The 18080-nt window shown below is 40.2% G+C and overlaps 1 protein-coding gene across 9 annotated transcripts in view; it reads left to right on the top strand.

Moving 5' to 3' along the window:
- Positions 1 to 18080, top strand: part of LOC129768148 (nyctalopin-like) — a 324518-nt gene that overhangs the window by 170159 nt on the left and 136279 nt on the right. For all 9 annotated transcript variants that reach the window (XM_055769594.1, XM_055769596.1, XM_055769595.1 and 6 more), the window contains exon 3: positions 2066 to 2426. The gene's annotated coding sequence lies outside the window, so the exon portion shown is untranslated. The remainder of the gene's footprint in view (positions 1 to 2065; positions 2427 to 18080) is intronic.

The raw sequence follows: 18080 nt of genomic DNA, 5'->3' as shown, positions 1-18080 counted from the left end.
CGGGCTCCGACCACGACCGTTTGCGCTTCACGTTGTCGTAAGTGACCCACTTTTCATCGCCAGTCACCATCCGCTTCAGAAACGGGTCGATTTTGTTGCGATTCAGCAGCGATTCACATGCGTCGATACGGTCAAAGATGTTTTTTTGCGTCAACGTGTGTGGCACCCATACATCGAGCTTCTTTGTGAATCCAAGCTTCTTCAAATGGTTAATAACGGTTTGATGACTTATCTCCAGCTCTTGGCCGATGCTACGGCTGCTACTATGCCGGTCTTTCTCGGCTAATTCAGCGATTTTGTCGCAATTTTCGACGACAGGCCTTCCGGAGCGTGGCGCATCTTCGACGACCTCTACACCAGAACGAAAACGTTGAAACCATCGTTGTGCGGTGGAAATGGAAACTGTATCGGGTCCATAAACTGCACAAATTTTATTGGCAGCTTGAGATGCATTTTTGCCTTTGTCATAGTAGTACTGTAAAATATGTCGGATTTTCTCTTTATTTTGCTCCATATTTGCGACACTATAACTCACGAACGACTTAACCAAACAAAACACTGTCAAGGACTCTATTATAGCGCGCAAAAATACCTTTCCAACAGGCTATAGTATGACTCGATACAATGAATACAACTAGAACTACGCGCTTACAACGACACCTCACGGAAATACCGCAGGACTTTTTTGACAGCCTAATACTTTCTAACATTCATATTTTCTTACTAAGCGAACGTCCATGGGTTCAATCGCAGAACTGTACATTGATTGATTTTGACCCTTTTCAAATTCCTTTTACTATATTTTTCTTTAGAGAGGGGGTAGGAAAGTCGTATCACAATGAAAACATTTCTTGCCCCTTAGAACCTCCACATGCCAAATTTGGTTCCATTTGCTTGCTTAGTTCTCGAGTTATGCAGAAATTTGTGTTTCCTTGTATGGTATTTTCAAATCACTGTATTTCAGAAAAAGTAGAATTTTGCAAAATTTTACATATACCTGTTCGACTTTCATAAAATCGGGTCTAGGTTTCTATTAAGAAACCATTGAAAAATTTTCTAAAATCCACCTTTTTTATGAAATTATAACATTTATGTTCATTATTTTCCTACTTTGGCGCACTGTGCAATAAACTTCATTGGTTGTATTTGTCTGTTGCAACATATCAAAAAATAGAAAATAAATCAAAAACCTACTTTTTGAGGAAATAAATTTCAAAAATTATTTTTTTTTTAGTGCATACTTTCTCCACATAGTCCTAATAATAACCAAAAACAGAAGACATCAAGTCAATTGGACTAACCGTTTTTGAGTTATTTTTTCTCATGAAAATTTTTAAGCAATATTTGCTTAGGCCCTTCTCAAAAATAAGACTAGAGTTAAATTTTTGTTTTTCTCTGTTATAGTGACTTTCAACACATTTCGGCTGATTCATCACTTTTATTTCCATTTTTGGAAGAATGTCGGGAGTGAGAATCTCTGCGTGAGAGGTATGCTGCAGTTCTACGCATATTTGTCCCATGTTCCAAAATCAGCTACTGAGAAAAACGCAATCAAAGTTTTCTCGCATATTGTCTACCAAAAGCTTTAAGCATTTCAATTTAGTAATACCTCGGGTTTTTTTTAGAAGCACTATACTATTGTTTAATGAAATGTGATGATATCTTCTCAAATAAAATTTATGAAGAAAACGTCATTTGCGGTGGAACTCTATTTTTTGCTCTATTTTTCTACAAACCAAACTAGTCATCTAACTGAAAAAAGTTAATATTCTTCCAACGAAAATTTTTCTTCGACTATTGCCACTTTAAAACTTCATTTCGCACTGAACAAGGTTTGTTTTTTTTGTCTGGTAAACTATGCCGTCCGTCACGGATGCGATCTCTCCTACCGCTCCACCTAGCGGCGTCTGGGTTGCGTTGGACAGAAAGGGCATTCCTATTTCGAGCTGCAGCAATATTCGCCAAGTATTTTTCCGTCAGCAATATTTTTTCTTTCCAATTCTCGCTACCCTCTTCTGGACCAGGAACTTTATTAACGAACTTTTCATTTACTTTCTACTTGCAGCAGCAAACATCACTAGAAAAAGGAAGCCGAAGAGGACGGAGGAACGGAGAGGGAGAGAGAGGAACTGACAAAATTGAATTCGGAAAACCTTTAACAGCCCGGGTGGAAGTAAATTTCGGTGAATAATGAGTACGCAGTCAGTGAACTAAACGGTTTTTTCGTCTTCCGCAAACGGAACGCTGCTGCCGGTGTTTCCGGTTTGGCGTAATAAATAAATTACCGTCGAGGTTTAACCCCGTGTGCGGACCGCGCGGGTAGTGTTGGTGCAGTTGACGTCGCCTTAACCCCGTTCCTCGTTTCGGGCTCACACCACACCAGGACACCGACCGATATAACGCGCCCCAAGATCTGCGTGAGAAAGGTGAGTAATTATTCCTGCCTGGATCTTGGGCTAAATTTCGGACAAACCCGAGAGGGAGTGGATTGAAAAATTGAATTTCAATGTAGCGTAGCCTTTGCCCCACGAAGGGGTTTCCAACGGTTCTACGGTAGGGTAGAGATGATAATCAAGTGGAAAATAGTCTGGATTGTTTTGAGTATTTACTGCTGCTGGTGTTGTTGTTTTATTTTTCCTGTTCACGAAGACGGATAGAGTTAGGCACAACGGTTGGCAAAAGGGGAGATCGGTTCCAACAACTAATTGCTTAATTAATTATTATGTAAAGAGGTCGAATCGTCCGGTTCGGTAGGGAGGATATTGCCGGAGTGCAAATTTACGGACGGATGATTTTATGTGGTAAACTCACGCGTTTCCTCAAAAAAAAAGCAAGCGGAACGTTATTTTTGATATTGGTACCAGTAATTTTTTTGACTATATCCTTTTTTCACTCTTGCCCGTACAAATTGTTTAAAAAAAATTAACGAAGTCGTTATGAAGCGGCAAAAGCGTATTTTTTTGTGTTCGCACCTTTTTTGAAAACAGTCGTTCTTATATCACTGTCTATTGTTCGTTCCATTAAGAAGAAAGATTGAGCAGTAAAAAATGTCCTTGCTTCAACTGACTGAACTGAACTGACAGAACTGAAGAACGGTCAAAAATCAGTTGACTCAAACTTGGCATATTTGACGTAAGACTACGACTTTCAGTGAGGATGCCAAATGAGGAAACTGCTCACATTTTAATGAATTAATGTTAACGTTGATATAAATGTTTGCTGCGAATTATACATTACAATCCCTAATTTGTAAATGGTTGTAATTGATAAAAATTAAAAACATTCCCATTTTTCCATACAAACAGATGTGTGGGGAGAGGATATATTTGCGTTATCGGCATTGAAGGTTCGTCTTCCAATTTGTGAGGCGAAAATGATAATGGCTTTTCATGTGGAATAAATACACTTTAACACATAAAATTATGATTGAAAATAAACTTTTCTGTATTCAATGTGTTATTTATATACATAATAGAACGATAGTGTTTTTTGCGAATTGTGTAAAAATACTAAACGAAAAAAGTGTCTGATATAGACATTATAAATAATAATGAGCTTCAGTGAAAATATTAGAAAAATGCATATATAAATAGTTGAGCAAGTGTCAGGACTACATATTTTGAGTAATAGAATCACACGAAGAGACAGGTTTCATTCAAATTCTATCAATTCAAAGCTGCCTTCGGGTTTGTTAATCTGATAAAGATTAATTTGCCTAGCTAAACGGAAGTCGACACCGTACAGTTGTTATCACCGATTGCCGTCATGGAAAACACACCTTTATGTTGTGATTACACTTGAAAATTCTAAATTGTTGTGTTTATATAGCTATATATTTTATGAAACTTTGATAAAGATACTATGTTTCCAAATCTTAAGCCTGTAATGAAATAGTTGATTTCCTATTAGGAGCAACTTATTATTGGTTTTTAAATCAATTTAAGCATTGTTCAATCTGGCATATCCTAAGCATTTCACCAGCCTTCCTGTGTGAATTTATGAGTGTGTTCGGCCTCATTGATTCTTTTATGGACCATACAATTTTGAGATTTCGAGCATTATCTTCGGGTTAAAAGTGGCGTCAAAATGCAGCGCATTTCAATTCGAATGTGGAGGAAATTTTTTTCCAGCTGTGTTCTTCGGTCTGAGACACCATCCATCTATTTTTGGTTTTGCAATTTCCTTTTCGGATCTCGGTGACAAAATAGGAGGAACAATGTATCAAAACTCCGCTCTCGCAAAGGCAAATTCCGTATCATTTCCAATCCAACTCGATAATATAACTGAAAGTTGTCAAATGAAAAACATCTGACAACATCTAAGAAGAATCAGAGGGAATCCGAAATCAAGATTCCGCAGCGATTGAAAGAAGAGTGGACAGAGTCTTCAAAAGTAATTCTAAAAATTTTCTGCATCTATATCTTCATAAAAATTCAAACTAAGGCTACGAGAGAGTTGGTTTATGGTCGAGTCTTGCGCACCATTCTCTAATTTTTGTTTATGGTTTTATGCGATTGCTTTAATTACTTCTTTTGTTAATCGAACCTTCCTTTTCATAGCAGCAACAACTTTCAAATACCAAACTACCCTTGTACAACCTGAAGACTACACCCAAACTAGCGTTGGCAGAAAACATGTCATCTTTGGCAGAAATGATGCCATTTAATGTGCTGGAGAGTCAAATGAGCTGTTTTAAAAGCTTAAAAATGGTTTGTATGTATGCGTGCAGGTATCTTTTTCTGTTTCCTTTTCTCATTTCATTTGGGATTGTGAAAAAAAAAGTCCATACGACGTCAATGGGGATCGAACCAAGGTCAGCTGGAATGCAAAGCTATTTTACACAACCACGCTATTCACATGGCTAATGATGCTTCAGCAGTTGTTCAGCAAATACGTGATAATTAAATGAAGTTGGGAAGTGTTTTCTAAGAGTGAAAAAGGAGCGCATGAAGGAGAACAATATCTATCTCGGTCTAGGCCGTGTATGTGGCAAAGTATGCGGAAAACTTATTTGTCTTTTGTTTCGCTAGCTCGTATTAATCTCATATTGCTGTACCATGTATATTATACAAATGTTTACCAGTATTAGTGAGTCATGACATTTTCTGTTATATAATATATATATTACTAGCTGACCCGGCAAACTTCGTCCCGCCCATTTACTTGATTAATTCTCGAGTAATGCAGAAATTTGTGTTTTTTTTGTATGGCAGCCACCCCTAAGAGAGGGGGGAGGGGTATCTAACCACCATAGAAACATTCATTGCACCCTAAAGTTTCCATATGCCTAATTTGGTTTAATTTGCTTGATTAATTCTCGGGTAATGCAAAAATTTGTGTTTCATTTGTATGGCAGCCCCCCCTTTGAGTGGGGGAAGGACTGTCTAACCATCATAGAAACATTTATTGCACCCTAAAACTTTCACGTGCCAACTTTGGTTTCGTTTGATTGATTAATTTCCGAGTAATGCAAAAAATTGTGTTTCATTTGTATGGCAGCCCCCTCTAAGAGAGGGGGAAGGAGTATCTTATCACCATAGAAACATTTATTGCATCCTAAAACCTCCACATGCCAAATTTGGTTTCATTTGCTTGATTAATTCTCGAGTAATGCAGAAATTTGTGTTTCATTTGTATGGCAGCCCCCCCTTTGAGTGGGGGAAGGACTGTCTAACCATCATAGAAACATTTATTGCACCCTAAAACTTTCACATGCCAACTTTGGTTTCGTTTGATTGATTAATTTCCGAGTAATGCAAAAAATTGTGTTTCATTTGTATGGCAGCCCCCTCTTAGAGAGGGGGAAGGAGTATCTTATCACCATAGAAACATTTATTGCATCCTAAAACCTCCACATGCCAAATTTGGTTTCATTTACTTGATTAATTCTCGAGTAATGCAGAAATTTGTGTTTCATTTGTATGGCAGCCCCCCCTTTGAGTGGGGGAAGGACTGTCTAACCATCATAGAAACATTTATTGCACCCTAAAACTTTCACATGCCAACTTTGGTTTCGTTTGATTGATTAATTTCCGAGTAATGCAAAAAATTGTGTTTCATTTGTATGGCAGCCCCCTCTAAGAGAGGGGGAAGGAGTATCTTATCACCATAGAAACATTTATTGCATCCTAAAACCTCCACATGCCAAATTTGGTTTCATTTGCTTGATTAATTCTCGAGTAATGCAGAAATTTGTGTTTCATTTGTATGGCAGCCCCCCCTTAGAGAGGGGGGAGGGGTCTCAAAATATCACGAAAACCTTCCCCGGCTCCAAAAACCCCTACATACCAATTTTCATGTCTATCGGTTCAGTAGTTTCCGAGTCTATAAGAATCAGACAGACAGACAGACATCACTCCATTTATATATATATAGATTCCCAATTTTCGTCCAGCTCCTGGCATGCGGTCCACTGTCACCCATTCCTGAAACCTTTGGAGGAACCTTAAGACGGTAGAATGATGTGTATTCATCAGTTATCTCAAGGCGCGATGCGACCTAGGATGTTGCATGTTGATAAACAAAATTGTTTCGCTAACGGTTCGCATATTTCTTCCAATTCGACCGGAATCTTACTAGAGGAGATGTGTCTAAAACGCGCCTGCCGGGCAATTTGACCCACCTGATTTTCTCGGAAACCAGCAAGAATAGAAATGCAATGGATAAAGGCAATCGTGCGAGTCAATGATGGAATCCTACCATGCAAGTTTTACATTTATAACATGCTTTAAAAAAATTAAGAAAAATTATTTTCGTTGGAAGCGATTTTCGATGTAAATTTCTACATCATTTCTATAAGATTTTTGTTGCTTTAAACCGATTCAGAGGCGATAACCGTGGGTCATATTTATTGAGTCGAGCTTCCAGTGTATATCTCAGATGAAGAAAACCGTAAGAAAGGATTCATTTTCTTCTCAATTTGATATTTTTCGCATCAGCTTACCATCGGGCAGTACGGCATACCCTCGATCGGGGAAATTTGCTTGCTTTCGGCCAGATAACATTCTCACAAGAGAAATAACTTGTATGTGAGGGATGCCAGATGATTTTTTCAAATATCTCTGCATGACACGAATAAATGTCTTCAAATATAATCATAATGAACAAAAATGAGCCAACCAACACGATATTTCTAAAGCATGTTCAATAAATCACACAAACAATTGTTTTCACATACTTTGAAATGACCTCAGTATTGTTTCACAAAGTTAAATGGTTCCAAAACGAAAACATGTCTTCACATCTTTCATCTATATTATATGCTCAGAGAAAGTAGGAAGAAAAGAGCGCGGACTGCAAAATTAATGCACGAATACTGGGAGAACACGCTCACCGGAGAAACGGTTTCTTCTCTTCGCTGGTGGTCATGAAGTGAATAGATTGATGGAATCTCTCATTCATACAAGCTGTTTCTCTGAGCTTTATAGTCTCTGAGAGAAACTGCTTATGAGCTTATTATACTTCTGCTGGGCCATTTAACACCGTATGATTGGAAATTTCGAATTTGGGCGCCTTACAGCCTTTTTGTTATTCAGTTTCTAAAATACAGAACGAGTACAGATGCCTGAGGGTTAACTAATCTACGTACTGGCGTAGTTTTTACCTTAAATTTTGAGAGCACGGTCCAGATAAGTCCATTCTCGCTTAGGGGGTGCGTATTACACACTTCGCCTATATCAACTCTAAAACTGAGCGGATGTAACCAAACACTCTAAAGAGAAACTAAACAAAATTTGGTTAATTTCGGTCAAGTATGAAAAAGTTGAAATGCATGCTTGAAAGTGTCGCAATAATAATTGACTCGCCGTTTTTAAGATACGTCAATGCTTAGAGAGATTTTTAAAAATGTAGAAGAGTATATGCCGTGATTCGGACGCCCTAATTGTATGCAAACTTGTTCTGTCGTGGGGTTAAACTAGCAGCGAATAAATTCTAGAAAATATACCTATTTTGTTTGTTAAACTGTTTACTGGTTTAACTATCTTCACTTTGTTGTTTTGAGCCAAAAAAATTTGAATAAATGCCCAGTTTAATGGTATGTAATATAAAATATATCGCAATAAGTTTGTTGCGTAATATGCATTTGAAATTCAAAATTTGGTTACCACTCCGGATAGTAACTCTCTAGATGACCTAATTCGATCAGTGTACAACTAAATTCGTTCATAACTTCGGCTCGAAATGAATATAAATTATGAAACTTGAATCTAGGTAAATTTGATTACCACTCAATTGCCTTTTGTCGCACGAAATTTGCATTGCTGAATCCCGTGGCCCATCAAAATTTCCAGCATCCACAAAAAATGGATACCCTTTATGGAATTAACACATTCCGACCGCCATAACTCGAAATCAAAGGCTAAAAGTGACCATGGAATCCGCGGGAACGAATTAAAATCACTTTCCTACCGCTGTAAGCGTTGCTGTCCGGACAGAGCTCCGCCGAGTCCGGAACCAATAAAAATGCAATCACCAGCCGAAGAGTGCCAGCGAAATGGAAATGAATAAAATATAATAATGCCATTTCGGGGTGGGCCACTGTCGAAATTCTGCTGGATGTCTGTTGGCTTTTCTTTTTTTTGCGCTCGTTCCCGAAGCAGAAATTATTAAAAATCATAACTCGAATTTTCACTTTGCCAAGCGGCAGGCGGAACTGCCGACGCATCGATGAGTGAAGATGGAGTTACGGGTCAGTATTTTATTTCGGTTCGACAGGGAAAAGCTGACAACCATGCACAAAAAAAAAGGAACAAGCCCTCGTCCACTAACCATCGAGGCTCGGCTCATTGGGCACATTTCGCATTTTGATGGGGGAAATATTTGACGATGAAACAAAAGGCGTTCGGGATCGCCATCGATTTTAGCTGGCGTTCGCGTGGAATTTGATTCATCCGAGAACCGTACCGAAAACGTGCCACATTCAGTAGCAGCAGGAGGGAAATGCCATATGAATGTTCTGACAGCGCTTCCACTGATTCTACAGACTGACCACTATTTAACCAAAGTGCAAGGGCTTAGGCAAGGAAGAGCATAGCGCCAATTGTTGCGGTTCGAAATGCAAATAATTGAAACGCTATATCCGCAGGGGGCAGTCGGCACCAAACAAAGCCGTCGAAAGCATGGTAAGTTTGGCATAGTACTCACCAGGACGAGGATATTCAATATTAGCCATTGAAGCATTCGGGGAATGTGAAAAAATATTGCAAAACTTTGAGCCCCTCCCATGGATGTAGTTTTATCATACGGAGCATTTTTTCAATCGAAAATAAAAACTATTTTATAATCCCAATCTTTTTTGCGGTCCGAGCAAATTTTACGCATTGCCGGTATCAGAACAAATTACCAAACTTTCCCCTCCGCAAAGCATAATATTTATCCGATGCTAAGGCTGGCATTAACACGGATTAAAAAGTTTACTGAAAACATTGTTCTTTAATTCTCCGCTTGCCAGTCGTGACGAAAGGCCCCTGCTGACTTTCGCTTCCCGGTTGGTGAAGTCTCCTTTTTTCCGTTCACCCTGTTCTTTTTTTTCCTTTCATTTAAATAGAAATAAATGGAAAACCCCGTCCGAGTTGCGTTCGACTTGAATTCGGAGGAAGGCAATCAGGAGTGGACTCGCCTAAGAAGGGGGACTGCTTTCGTTACACGAAAACGAATCGCACTGAGGGCCAGGAAAAAGCTCATTGCCGAAGCAGGAAACTTTTTAATTTTTATGTAAATTAGATTCATTAGCGAGTGAAAACGTGCACAGAATGGACCTCTTATCCGCCCGGATCGCCCAGTCCGGAGCAGCCGGAGGTGAATGCTGATAATCGCGAGTGAATGGAACAATTGGGGGGGTGGGTGGAGAAGGCCGCGCCATCTTTGCATCTGCGGCAGCTCGCTTTAATTGCGCACGGTCTGGTAGCAATGAATGGATTCGCACTGGAAGATCCCCCAGCAAGCGCATAAAGGATTGTTTGAGCGCTCAAATTGATTATAAATCCCTATGCAAATGAGTTCCGCTGCACATGACATTCCAGACAATCCCACCCGAAATAGATTCAAAGAACGGTTTCTGAAGTTTGCACTACTCAGCCGTCTGATTCCGCTTCTGCCGTTTGATTCAACATTCAAAGTGTCACCTTCTCCGCCCCGGTTATAGTCATCATCTCCGTAGAAAGTAACATGAAAATCATTTTTAGATCCCCAATTTCTCTTTCACGCCCCCCGTTTCGTTCGCCATCAATCCAACGGTCGAAACAGTCGGAATGGGAGCGATTCCATTTCACTTTCATGAGCCAAATGGAAAGTAAAAATCTTAGTACATAAATCAAATTAATGAACTTTTTTGTGGCTGGCCCTTCAAACGGCGGCAAATAATCCTGCCGTATACATTCGCGCGAGCCCCTCCCGTTCCGTGGTTTCGATTCCACCAACTTCCCCCGGTCGATTCAACTGGATTAAAACCACGCGACCGGACGCGTCCCACCGGAAACCGCCGACCGTGAAGAGGTGGTGTTTATAGGGGGGTGGAAAAAGCATTGCACATTTCGCGTAGTTCGACGGGACCTTCTGCCGGCCGGTTCAGTCTCAGCTGGCACTTTGGGGCTCGGCGAAAGTAATAAAAATTTATTGGTAATTTTTATTGTTAACAAAATGCTACGGTACCAGGGCAGGAACCCGTCTGAAATTTCGCTCCACTAGGAAATAAATATCGACGGAACGCACGCGCCTGGAACGGTACGGGAGAACCAATTTTTCAGTTTTAAATCCATCTCAGACGAATTTATTAGCGCTCTCAAACACACACACAGAATCGGCCCGGAATTTACCGACAGTGGTGTAGCGGTTCTGCTCGGCAGTATTTTGTTTCGTTTTGTTTTATTATCGACAATAAAAAAGGAAATTTACCAAAGTGGTACTTTGAAGCAGGTCCAGACGGATGTATCTGTTGATGAAATTGTTGTGAAATTAAAACTCGGGGATGTGCCGGATGTATACAATGTGCGTTGAAATGTAAACACGACATTTTCCGAAAACCACCAGTAGATGGCAACCTGAATAGGAAAGTGACGTTCAATCATGAATTCATTGACAATTCACTAAAGAGACGCGACACGGGACTAGGACACAACACTTATAGCCATTAAAAAAAGTCAAAATGAAAACATCGGGATATGTAACGTTAATGTGGTTACTAAAGGGTGTGTCACATCAAATTGCGTCACGGAAAAAACGCTGTAGAAATTCGCCCAGTAGACCGATCCTTTTGAAAATTTTAGACAGTAAAATAAAAACTATTAAACAACTTTTGGCATTTTCTTTTTATTCATACTTCGAGCCCAAGCCCGTATGCTCGTACCTTCCTCTTTACCCCGTCCATAAGGTTCTGTACAACGTCAGGTTGTAGTTTTTTTTGAACAGAAATCCATTTTCTCTTGAAGTCCGCCTCCGATTTGACAACTTTTGGGTTCTTCCGGAGGGCCTGCTTCATAACCGCCCAATATTTCTCTATTGGGCGAAGCTCCGGCGCGTTGGGCGGGTTCATTTCCTTTGGCACGAAGGTGACCCCGTTGGCTTCGTACCACTCCAACACGTCCTTTGAATAGTGGCACGAAGCGAGATCCGGCCAGAAGATGGTCGGGCCCTCGTGCTGCTTCAATAGTGGTAGTAAGCGCTTCTGTAGGCACTCCTTAAGGTAAACCTACCCGCTTACCGTGCCGGTCATCACGAAGGGGGCGCTCCGCTTTCCGCAAGAGCAGATCGCTTGCCACACCATGTACTTTTTGGCAAACTTGGATAGTTTATGTATGCGAATCTCCTCCGGAACGCTGAATTTGTCCTCTGCGGAGAAGAACAACAGGCCCGGCAGCTGACGAAAGTCCGCTTTGACGTAGGTTTCGTCGTCCATTACCAGGCAATGCGGCTTCGTCAGCATTTCGGTGTACAGCTTCCGGGCTCGCGTCTTCCCCACCATGTTTTGAAATATGTGTTTTAATTTTTTGGAACCCCCCATCCATTCCAGAGAAGGGTGTGGTGCCCAAAAACCCTCACATCCCAATTTTGGTTCCGTTTGCATGATTGATTCTCGAGTCCAGAGGAGGGAGGGAGGAGTGCCGAACCACCATAGAAACGGGTATTGCCCCCCACAACCTTCATCTATCGAAATTGGTTCCATTTGGTTTTGATTAGTTCTTGAGTTATGCAGAAACTTTTGCTTCATCTGTATTGTAGATACCCCCCGCCTTCCCCCTTAGAGATTGTGAAAGAGTGTCGAACCACCATAGAATTTTTCATCGATCCCTAAAACCACTATATACCAAGTTTGATTCCATTTTCTTGATAAGTTCTCGAGTTATACAGAAATTTATGCTTCATTTATATGGCATACAAATTTTCATGTCGATCGGTTCAGTAGTTTTCGAGTCGATAAAAATCAGGCAGGCAGAAAGACAGAAAGACAGACAGACAACATTCCATTTATATATGCATATATAGATTATCGCGTTTTATATGTTCTGCAAACTTTTTATTTCTATTTAAAAATTTTTTTTTTCTATTTAGAAACATGTCAAGAATAATTTTTTTATGAATCTCCATACAATAAATGCCAAAATAAACTGTCATATGGTGGGTTGAAAGGTATTATTTACTGAAAAAATATATTACGTTAATCGTATATGTATATTAGGATGGCAATGGATTCATGGAAAAAAAATCATCATCGGATTTAAAGAACCGACCATGCACAATTTGTTTATTGGCCTTCGGTGCTTCGAAACACTGAAAGTTTTGATTTGACATGTTAATCAAAACATGTTCAAAGAAGAGCGGTAAAGACGGACACCGAACCTATCGTCTAAATCTCTGTGAATAATAAAAAATGTTTCTGAAATTTTTTTTTTGCTAAATTGATGTGTGCGGCATCTTTGAAAAATAAGGCGGGTAACGGGGGTGCTCCCTTGGCTGAGTGGTTAGCGTCATAACTAACATGCCGGGTGTTCGGGTTCGATTCCCGTTCTGGTCGGGGGAATTTTTCGTCAAAGAAATTTCCTCCGACTTGCACTTGCACGCATATTCTAGAGCTTGCCACTCAGAATGCATTCAAGGCATGTTATTTGACATAGAAATCTCAACTAAGTACTAATAAAAATGACGCAAGAAATACTACGTTGAGACGGCGAAGTTCCTCTAGGAACGTTAGTGCCATTGAAGAAGAAGAAGGGTAACGGGTTTTAAAACCCGTTAAGCTAGGCTTTTCCTGCCATCTGAGTAGATTTATTGAACGAATGCTTCAGTCCATCTTTTTCCGTCAGTTTGATTTTTCAATTTTTTTTATGTCGATACTTACAACGATTCTATTATTTTCATTTGAATTTTCATGTTCCTGCTGCTGACTGAAAACTGTTGGAAGCTGGGATGAAAAATTGGAATTTTTGAGGTGCCATATGAGTGTTGTTCTTGGAGTGTTGGAATTCAACGCAGCTGTATTCACGGGGGATCCTACCTTAATAGCTTTTACAGCTTCTTGCATCCGCTGGTTCGTCCACATCTTCCGGTTGCTTCTACAGACGTAGTTAGTGGCCAACGATGCAATCAACAGGTTTTATTCCTCGTTGGGTATATTCATTTGGTGCAACAAAAATGAATACTGTCATCAGGGTTCGGCATAGTCATAGTCAACTGAGGATAGTCAGCTGACTTTTTGACTGACTATATCCGTATTCAGTTGGAAATGACTCTCCCTCTACCAACTCGACTATATCATTTCATTCTTCCCAGTCAAACTGTCTTCATTGCATTTTGAAGTGACTTCCCCCAAAATGAATTCGCTCCTCTCTCTCTCTCTCTCTCTCTCTCTCTCTCTCTCTCCCATGTATCACTCATGCATGCATCGGTGGTTTCGGTGGCGTTCAATGTGGTTTGACATACGCTACAGGTGAGCTAGATTGTTTTGTATCGTACACGAAAATTTCTCACACGTATAAAATAGTGTGCAGTGTGTGTGCGCTATTTGAACGTTATTTACTAATACTAACGCGAAGACCTTTACAGCATACTCGATAACTGTATACGTTCGTTGGTTTGAGTTCACGATTGGTAGACAATGAACCGTCCATTGATGGGGTAACTACTTTTTTGCATCAGAAATCGAGTTTCCTTTCCTTTTTATATGTATAAAAAAATACAGAAGGTTGTGTCCAAGATACGACCGCATTGTTGAAGTAGAACTACGCTGTTATTTTATATATGTCGCTTGTTTTTAACTTCGGATATTATTTTATAATGCTGTTAAATTTTAGAAATAACTGTTTATAGAATGATTTCATCGCCCTGAAATGTTTTTTTATTGTAGAATCAGTTGGCGATACTTGATTGATTATTCATTCTTGCCCTCGCAGAACAATACACCAGCTGATCGTATGTCGCAATTTGTTTCATGTCAATTCATTGAAAATTTACCTCAAGCGTTATTCCGGTGGCCTTTTTCGCAATTGACATAGACTCGACTAGAGTCTATCTATCGATTATCTATTTGTTGCACCAGCACCATTATTCCATATCTCATAACTACATCAATATATCTTTAGCTCCGCATGGAAACAACAACAATGACAATACTTGCAAGTATCAAATAATATGCCACATGTTATTCAGTAAAGGGTGTGTCACATCAAATTGCATCACGGAAAAAACGCTGTAGAAATTCGCCCAGTAGACCGATCCTTTTGAAAATTTTAGACAGTAAAATAAAAAAATATTAAACAACTTTTGGCATTTTCGTTTTATTCATACTTCGAGCCCAAGCCCGTATGCTCGTACCTTCCTCTTTACCCCGTCCATAAGGTTCTGTACAACGTCAGGTTGTATTTTTTTTTTTTGAACAGAAATCCATTTTCTCTTGAAGTCCGCCTCCGATTTGACAACTTTTGGGTTCTTCCGGAGGGCCTGCTTCATAATCGCCCAATATTTCTCTATTGGGCGAAGCTCCGGCGCGTTGGGCGGATTCATTTCCTTTGGCACGAAGGTGACCCCGTTGGCTTCGTACCACTCCAACACGTCCTTTGAATAGTGGCACGAAGCGAGATCCGGCCAGAAGATGGTCGGGCCCTCGTGCTGCTTCAATAGTGGTAATAAGCGCTTCTGTAGGCACTCCTTAAGGTAAACCTGCCCGTTTACCGTGCCGGTCATCACGAAGAGGGCGCTCCGCTTTCCGCAAGAGCAGATCGCTTGCCACACCATGTACTTTTTGGCAAACTTGGATAGTTTCTGCTTGCGAATCTCTTCCGGAACGCTGAATTTGTCCTCTGCGGAGAAGAACAACAGGCCCGGCAGCTGACGAAAGTCCGCTTTGAGTCCGCTTGAAACCTACGTCGTCCATTACCAGGCAATGCGGCTTCGTCAGCATTTCGGTGTTTAGCTTCCGGGCTCGCGTCTTCCCCACCATGTTTTGCCTTTCGTCGCGGTTAGGAGCCCTCTGAACCTTGTATGTACGCAGGCGCTCCCGCTGCTTGATCCGCTGGACGAATGAACTTGACAAATTAAGCTTATTGGCGACATCCCGGACCGAACTTCTCGGATCACGTCTAAACTGCTTAACTACGCGCTTGTGATCTTTTTCACTGACGGAGCATCCATTTTTGCCGTTCTTCACCTTCCGGTCGATGATTAGGTTCTCGAAGTATCGTTTTAGTACTCTGCTGACCGTGGATTGGACGATTCCCAGCATCTTACCGATGTCCCGATGTGACAACTACGGATTCTCGAAATGAATGCGCAGGATTAATTCACGACGCTCTTTTTCGTTCGACGACATTTTTCCAAATTTACGAAAAATTGACAGTGAAGCATGGCCAACGTGATCTATACACTGTTATCTGATTATAATCGAAAGCTGAAGATATAATTCCTAAAAATAAAATTTCTACAGCGTTTTTTCCGTGATGCAATTTGACGTGACACACCCTTTATTGCCTCAGTGGAACCGTACCTCTACATGCTTGGTATTCCCCAAATAATTTTTTGGCACATAACGTCTGCTTCTCCATAGCATGAATTGATATAATGTCAAAGGCATCAACGAAGCCTTTATAATGACAGAAAACAAGCAATGTTAATTGGTTGGAAAAAGACTGAATATTTGCCCCAGCAGAGATGCGTTACTAATACCCTAGCGCAAATATTTCCCTCTCTCCTATCCTTGTTTATACTTATCATTTCGGCTGCATAATTTGCACCTCCGAACAATCGTCAATCATAGCATCAGAAAATATGGTGATTGATGCATCGTGACAGTGCCACTGCACACGGGAGCAGTTACAAATGGAGTTTCAGCGTAGCGAAGATGCACTATTTTTACGTATGGGTTATGAAACACGCACGTTTGCACACAAAGCCATATATCAATGGCTTGGAGCAACTAAATATACACACACTTATCTCCGTTTTGCGCTCTTCTCAACAGAAGCCTTTTCTGATAGTATTGTTGGTCTAGATTAGCTTAGCTGTCATCCTTGGTGAAGAGGTTTTTGCTACCGTCAAGCGAAACCAAATCACAGACAAAATTCTAGAACATTTAATTTAAATTTTTTCAATTAAATTTTATTGGTGAGCCGAAGATAGCCCAGCTTGATGATTCCCCACACAATTGTATATTTATTTATTTTTTTAGGCTTAACGTCTTTACAACATGGCCTGATTCACTATTTTTCTCCAATATACACGGTTCGTGACTATCTCTCTTCAATTCCGCGGGCACCCCGTGCTCACCATGTCACAATTATATAGCTCAGAACATTAATGTAATGGCGTCAGTTTGATGCAATGATTGCAATTCCTGAGACATCAGCGAATGAGTAATTTGGTCGCGTTTACAGTTCAATCCGAAACGAAGACATGTGATGATACAGAACAAATAAAATACAGAACAAGACTGAAACCTTGCCTCAGTACAGTTTTTTTTTTGGTTTTAAGGGACTTTAAACCGATGGTCATTCGTCCCTGAAAAGTTTGCCACAGCGAGATCCACTGTTTATACTCTAGGCAAATATTCCCTTTCGTTACTCGTCGATAAGTTGCTCGTTTATTGACGGCACGGGTAGAAAAGCTCACAAATCAGCAGAGCAAATGTATGGGAAAATCAAAATGCCAAAGTTTCCATCAATTTTAACAATTTACACACCAGTTTTGTATAGCAGTAACAAATCTTACGACATTTCCAATTCGTTTGGTATGTAAATCGCCGAAATCTGTTCGCGGCAAAAATAGTTATTAACGTTAACTTTATTTCATGAAAACGTGACCTGTTTTATGATTTGGCACCCTTAATGAAAGACGTAGTTCTACGACAATAAGATTGCCCACGCGGTTAACAATTTCGTTCCTAGGGAGGTAGAAATGTGGATTGAAGTCGGCTGAATGAAGAGGCAGATTTGTATTCATTAGTCGCGTCAGTTAGAATAACCACTGACTGGACTAGGTCACCAGTCATCCTCGCTAGTCAACGCTAGTCAATTCATTTTTTGTTGACGGTGACTGCCGTTCTAGTCTACTCTAGCAGTTCTAGTCGAAGCGAAGCTACCGAGAGTAGAGTCGGTCTTCATTTTTCACCTTCGAAGATTTCGGGCCCTGACTGTCATTCGGTCAAGTATCTGAACCATCCATGCATCTTCCAGAGCCTTTTACGCCACTTAACCACAGAACGGTGGCAGCCTAGATTTTAGATCTGGACATATGTTGGAACACATGTCTATAGATAATTTCATCCCAGTGCTCAGGAATCGTCTTGGCGAGGTGATCGACAAAAATGGAGGTCATATCGAAAGAATTTCTTTGAATAAGCCTAATGATCGAGATTTTATTCAAAAACTTGAATAAAAAGGATTGAAAGAGCTTGGAAATATGAGCAGAACAAAACAAAAAATGGCACACTATCTATATTATTTAGCTAGCGATGCACAACAGATTAACTTTTCTATGTCTTCATTCAAATTAATTTTAAATTTCAACGAAAAACCTTATTGAGAACTGATTGATACTCACAATATATTATTTGAACACAATTTTCCCAATTGTTCAATGTCCAGAAAAACGAAATG

Source organism: Toxorhynchites rutilus, chromosome 2, assembly GCF_029784135.1.
Source record: "Toxorhynchites rutilus septentrionalis strain SRP chromosome 2, ASM2978413v1, whole genome shotgun sequence".
Taxonomy (NCBI): domain Eukaryota; kingdom Metazoa; phylum Arthropoda; class Insecta; order Diptera; family Culicidae; genus Toxorhynchites; species Toxorhynchites rutilus.
This window is presented reverse-complemented; position numbering and strand designations above follow the sequence as displayed.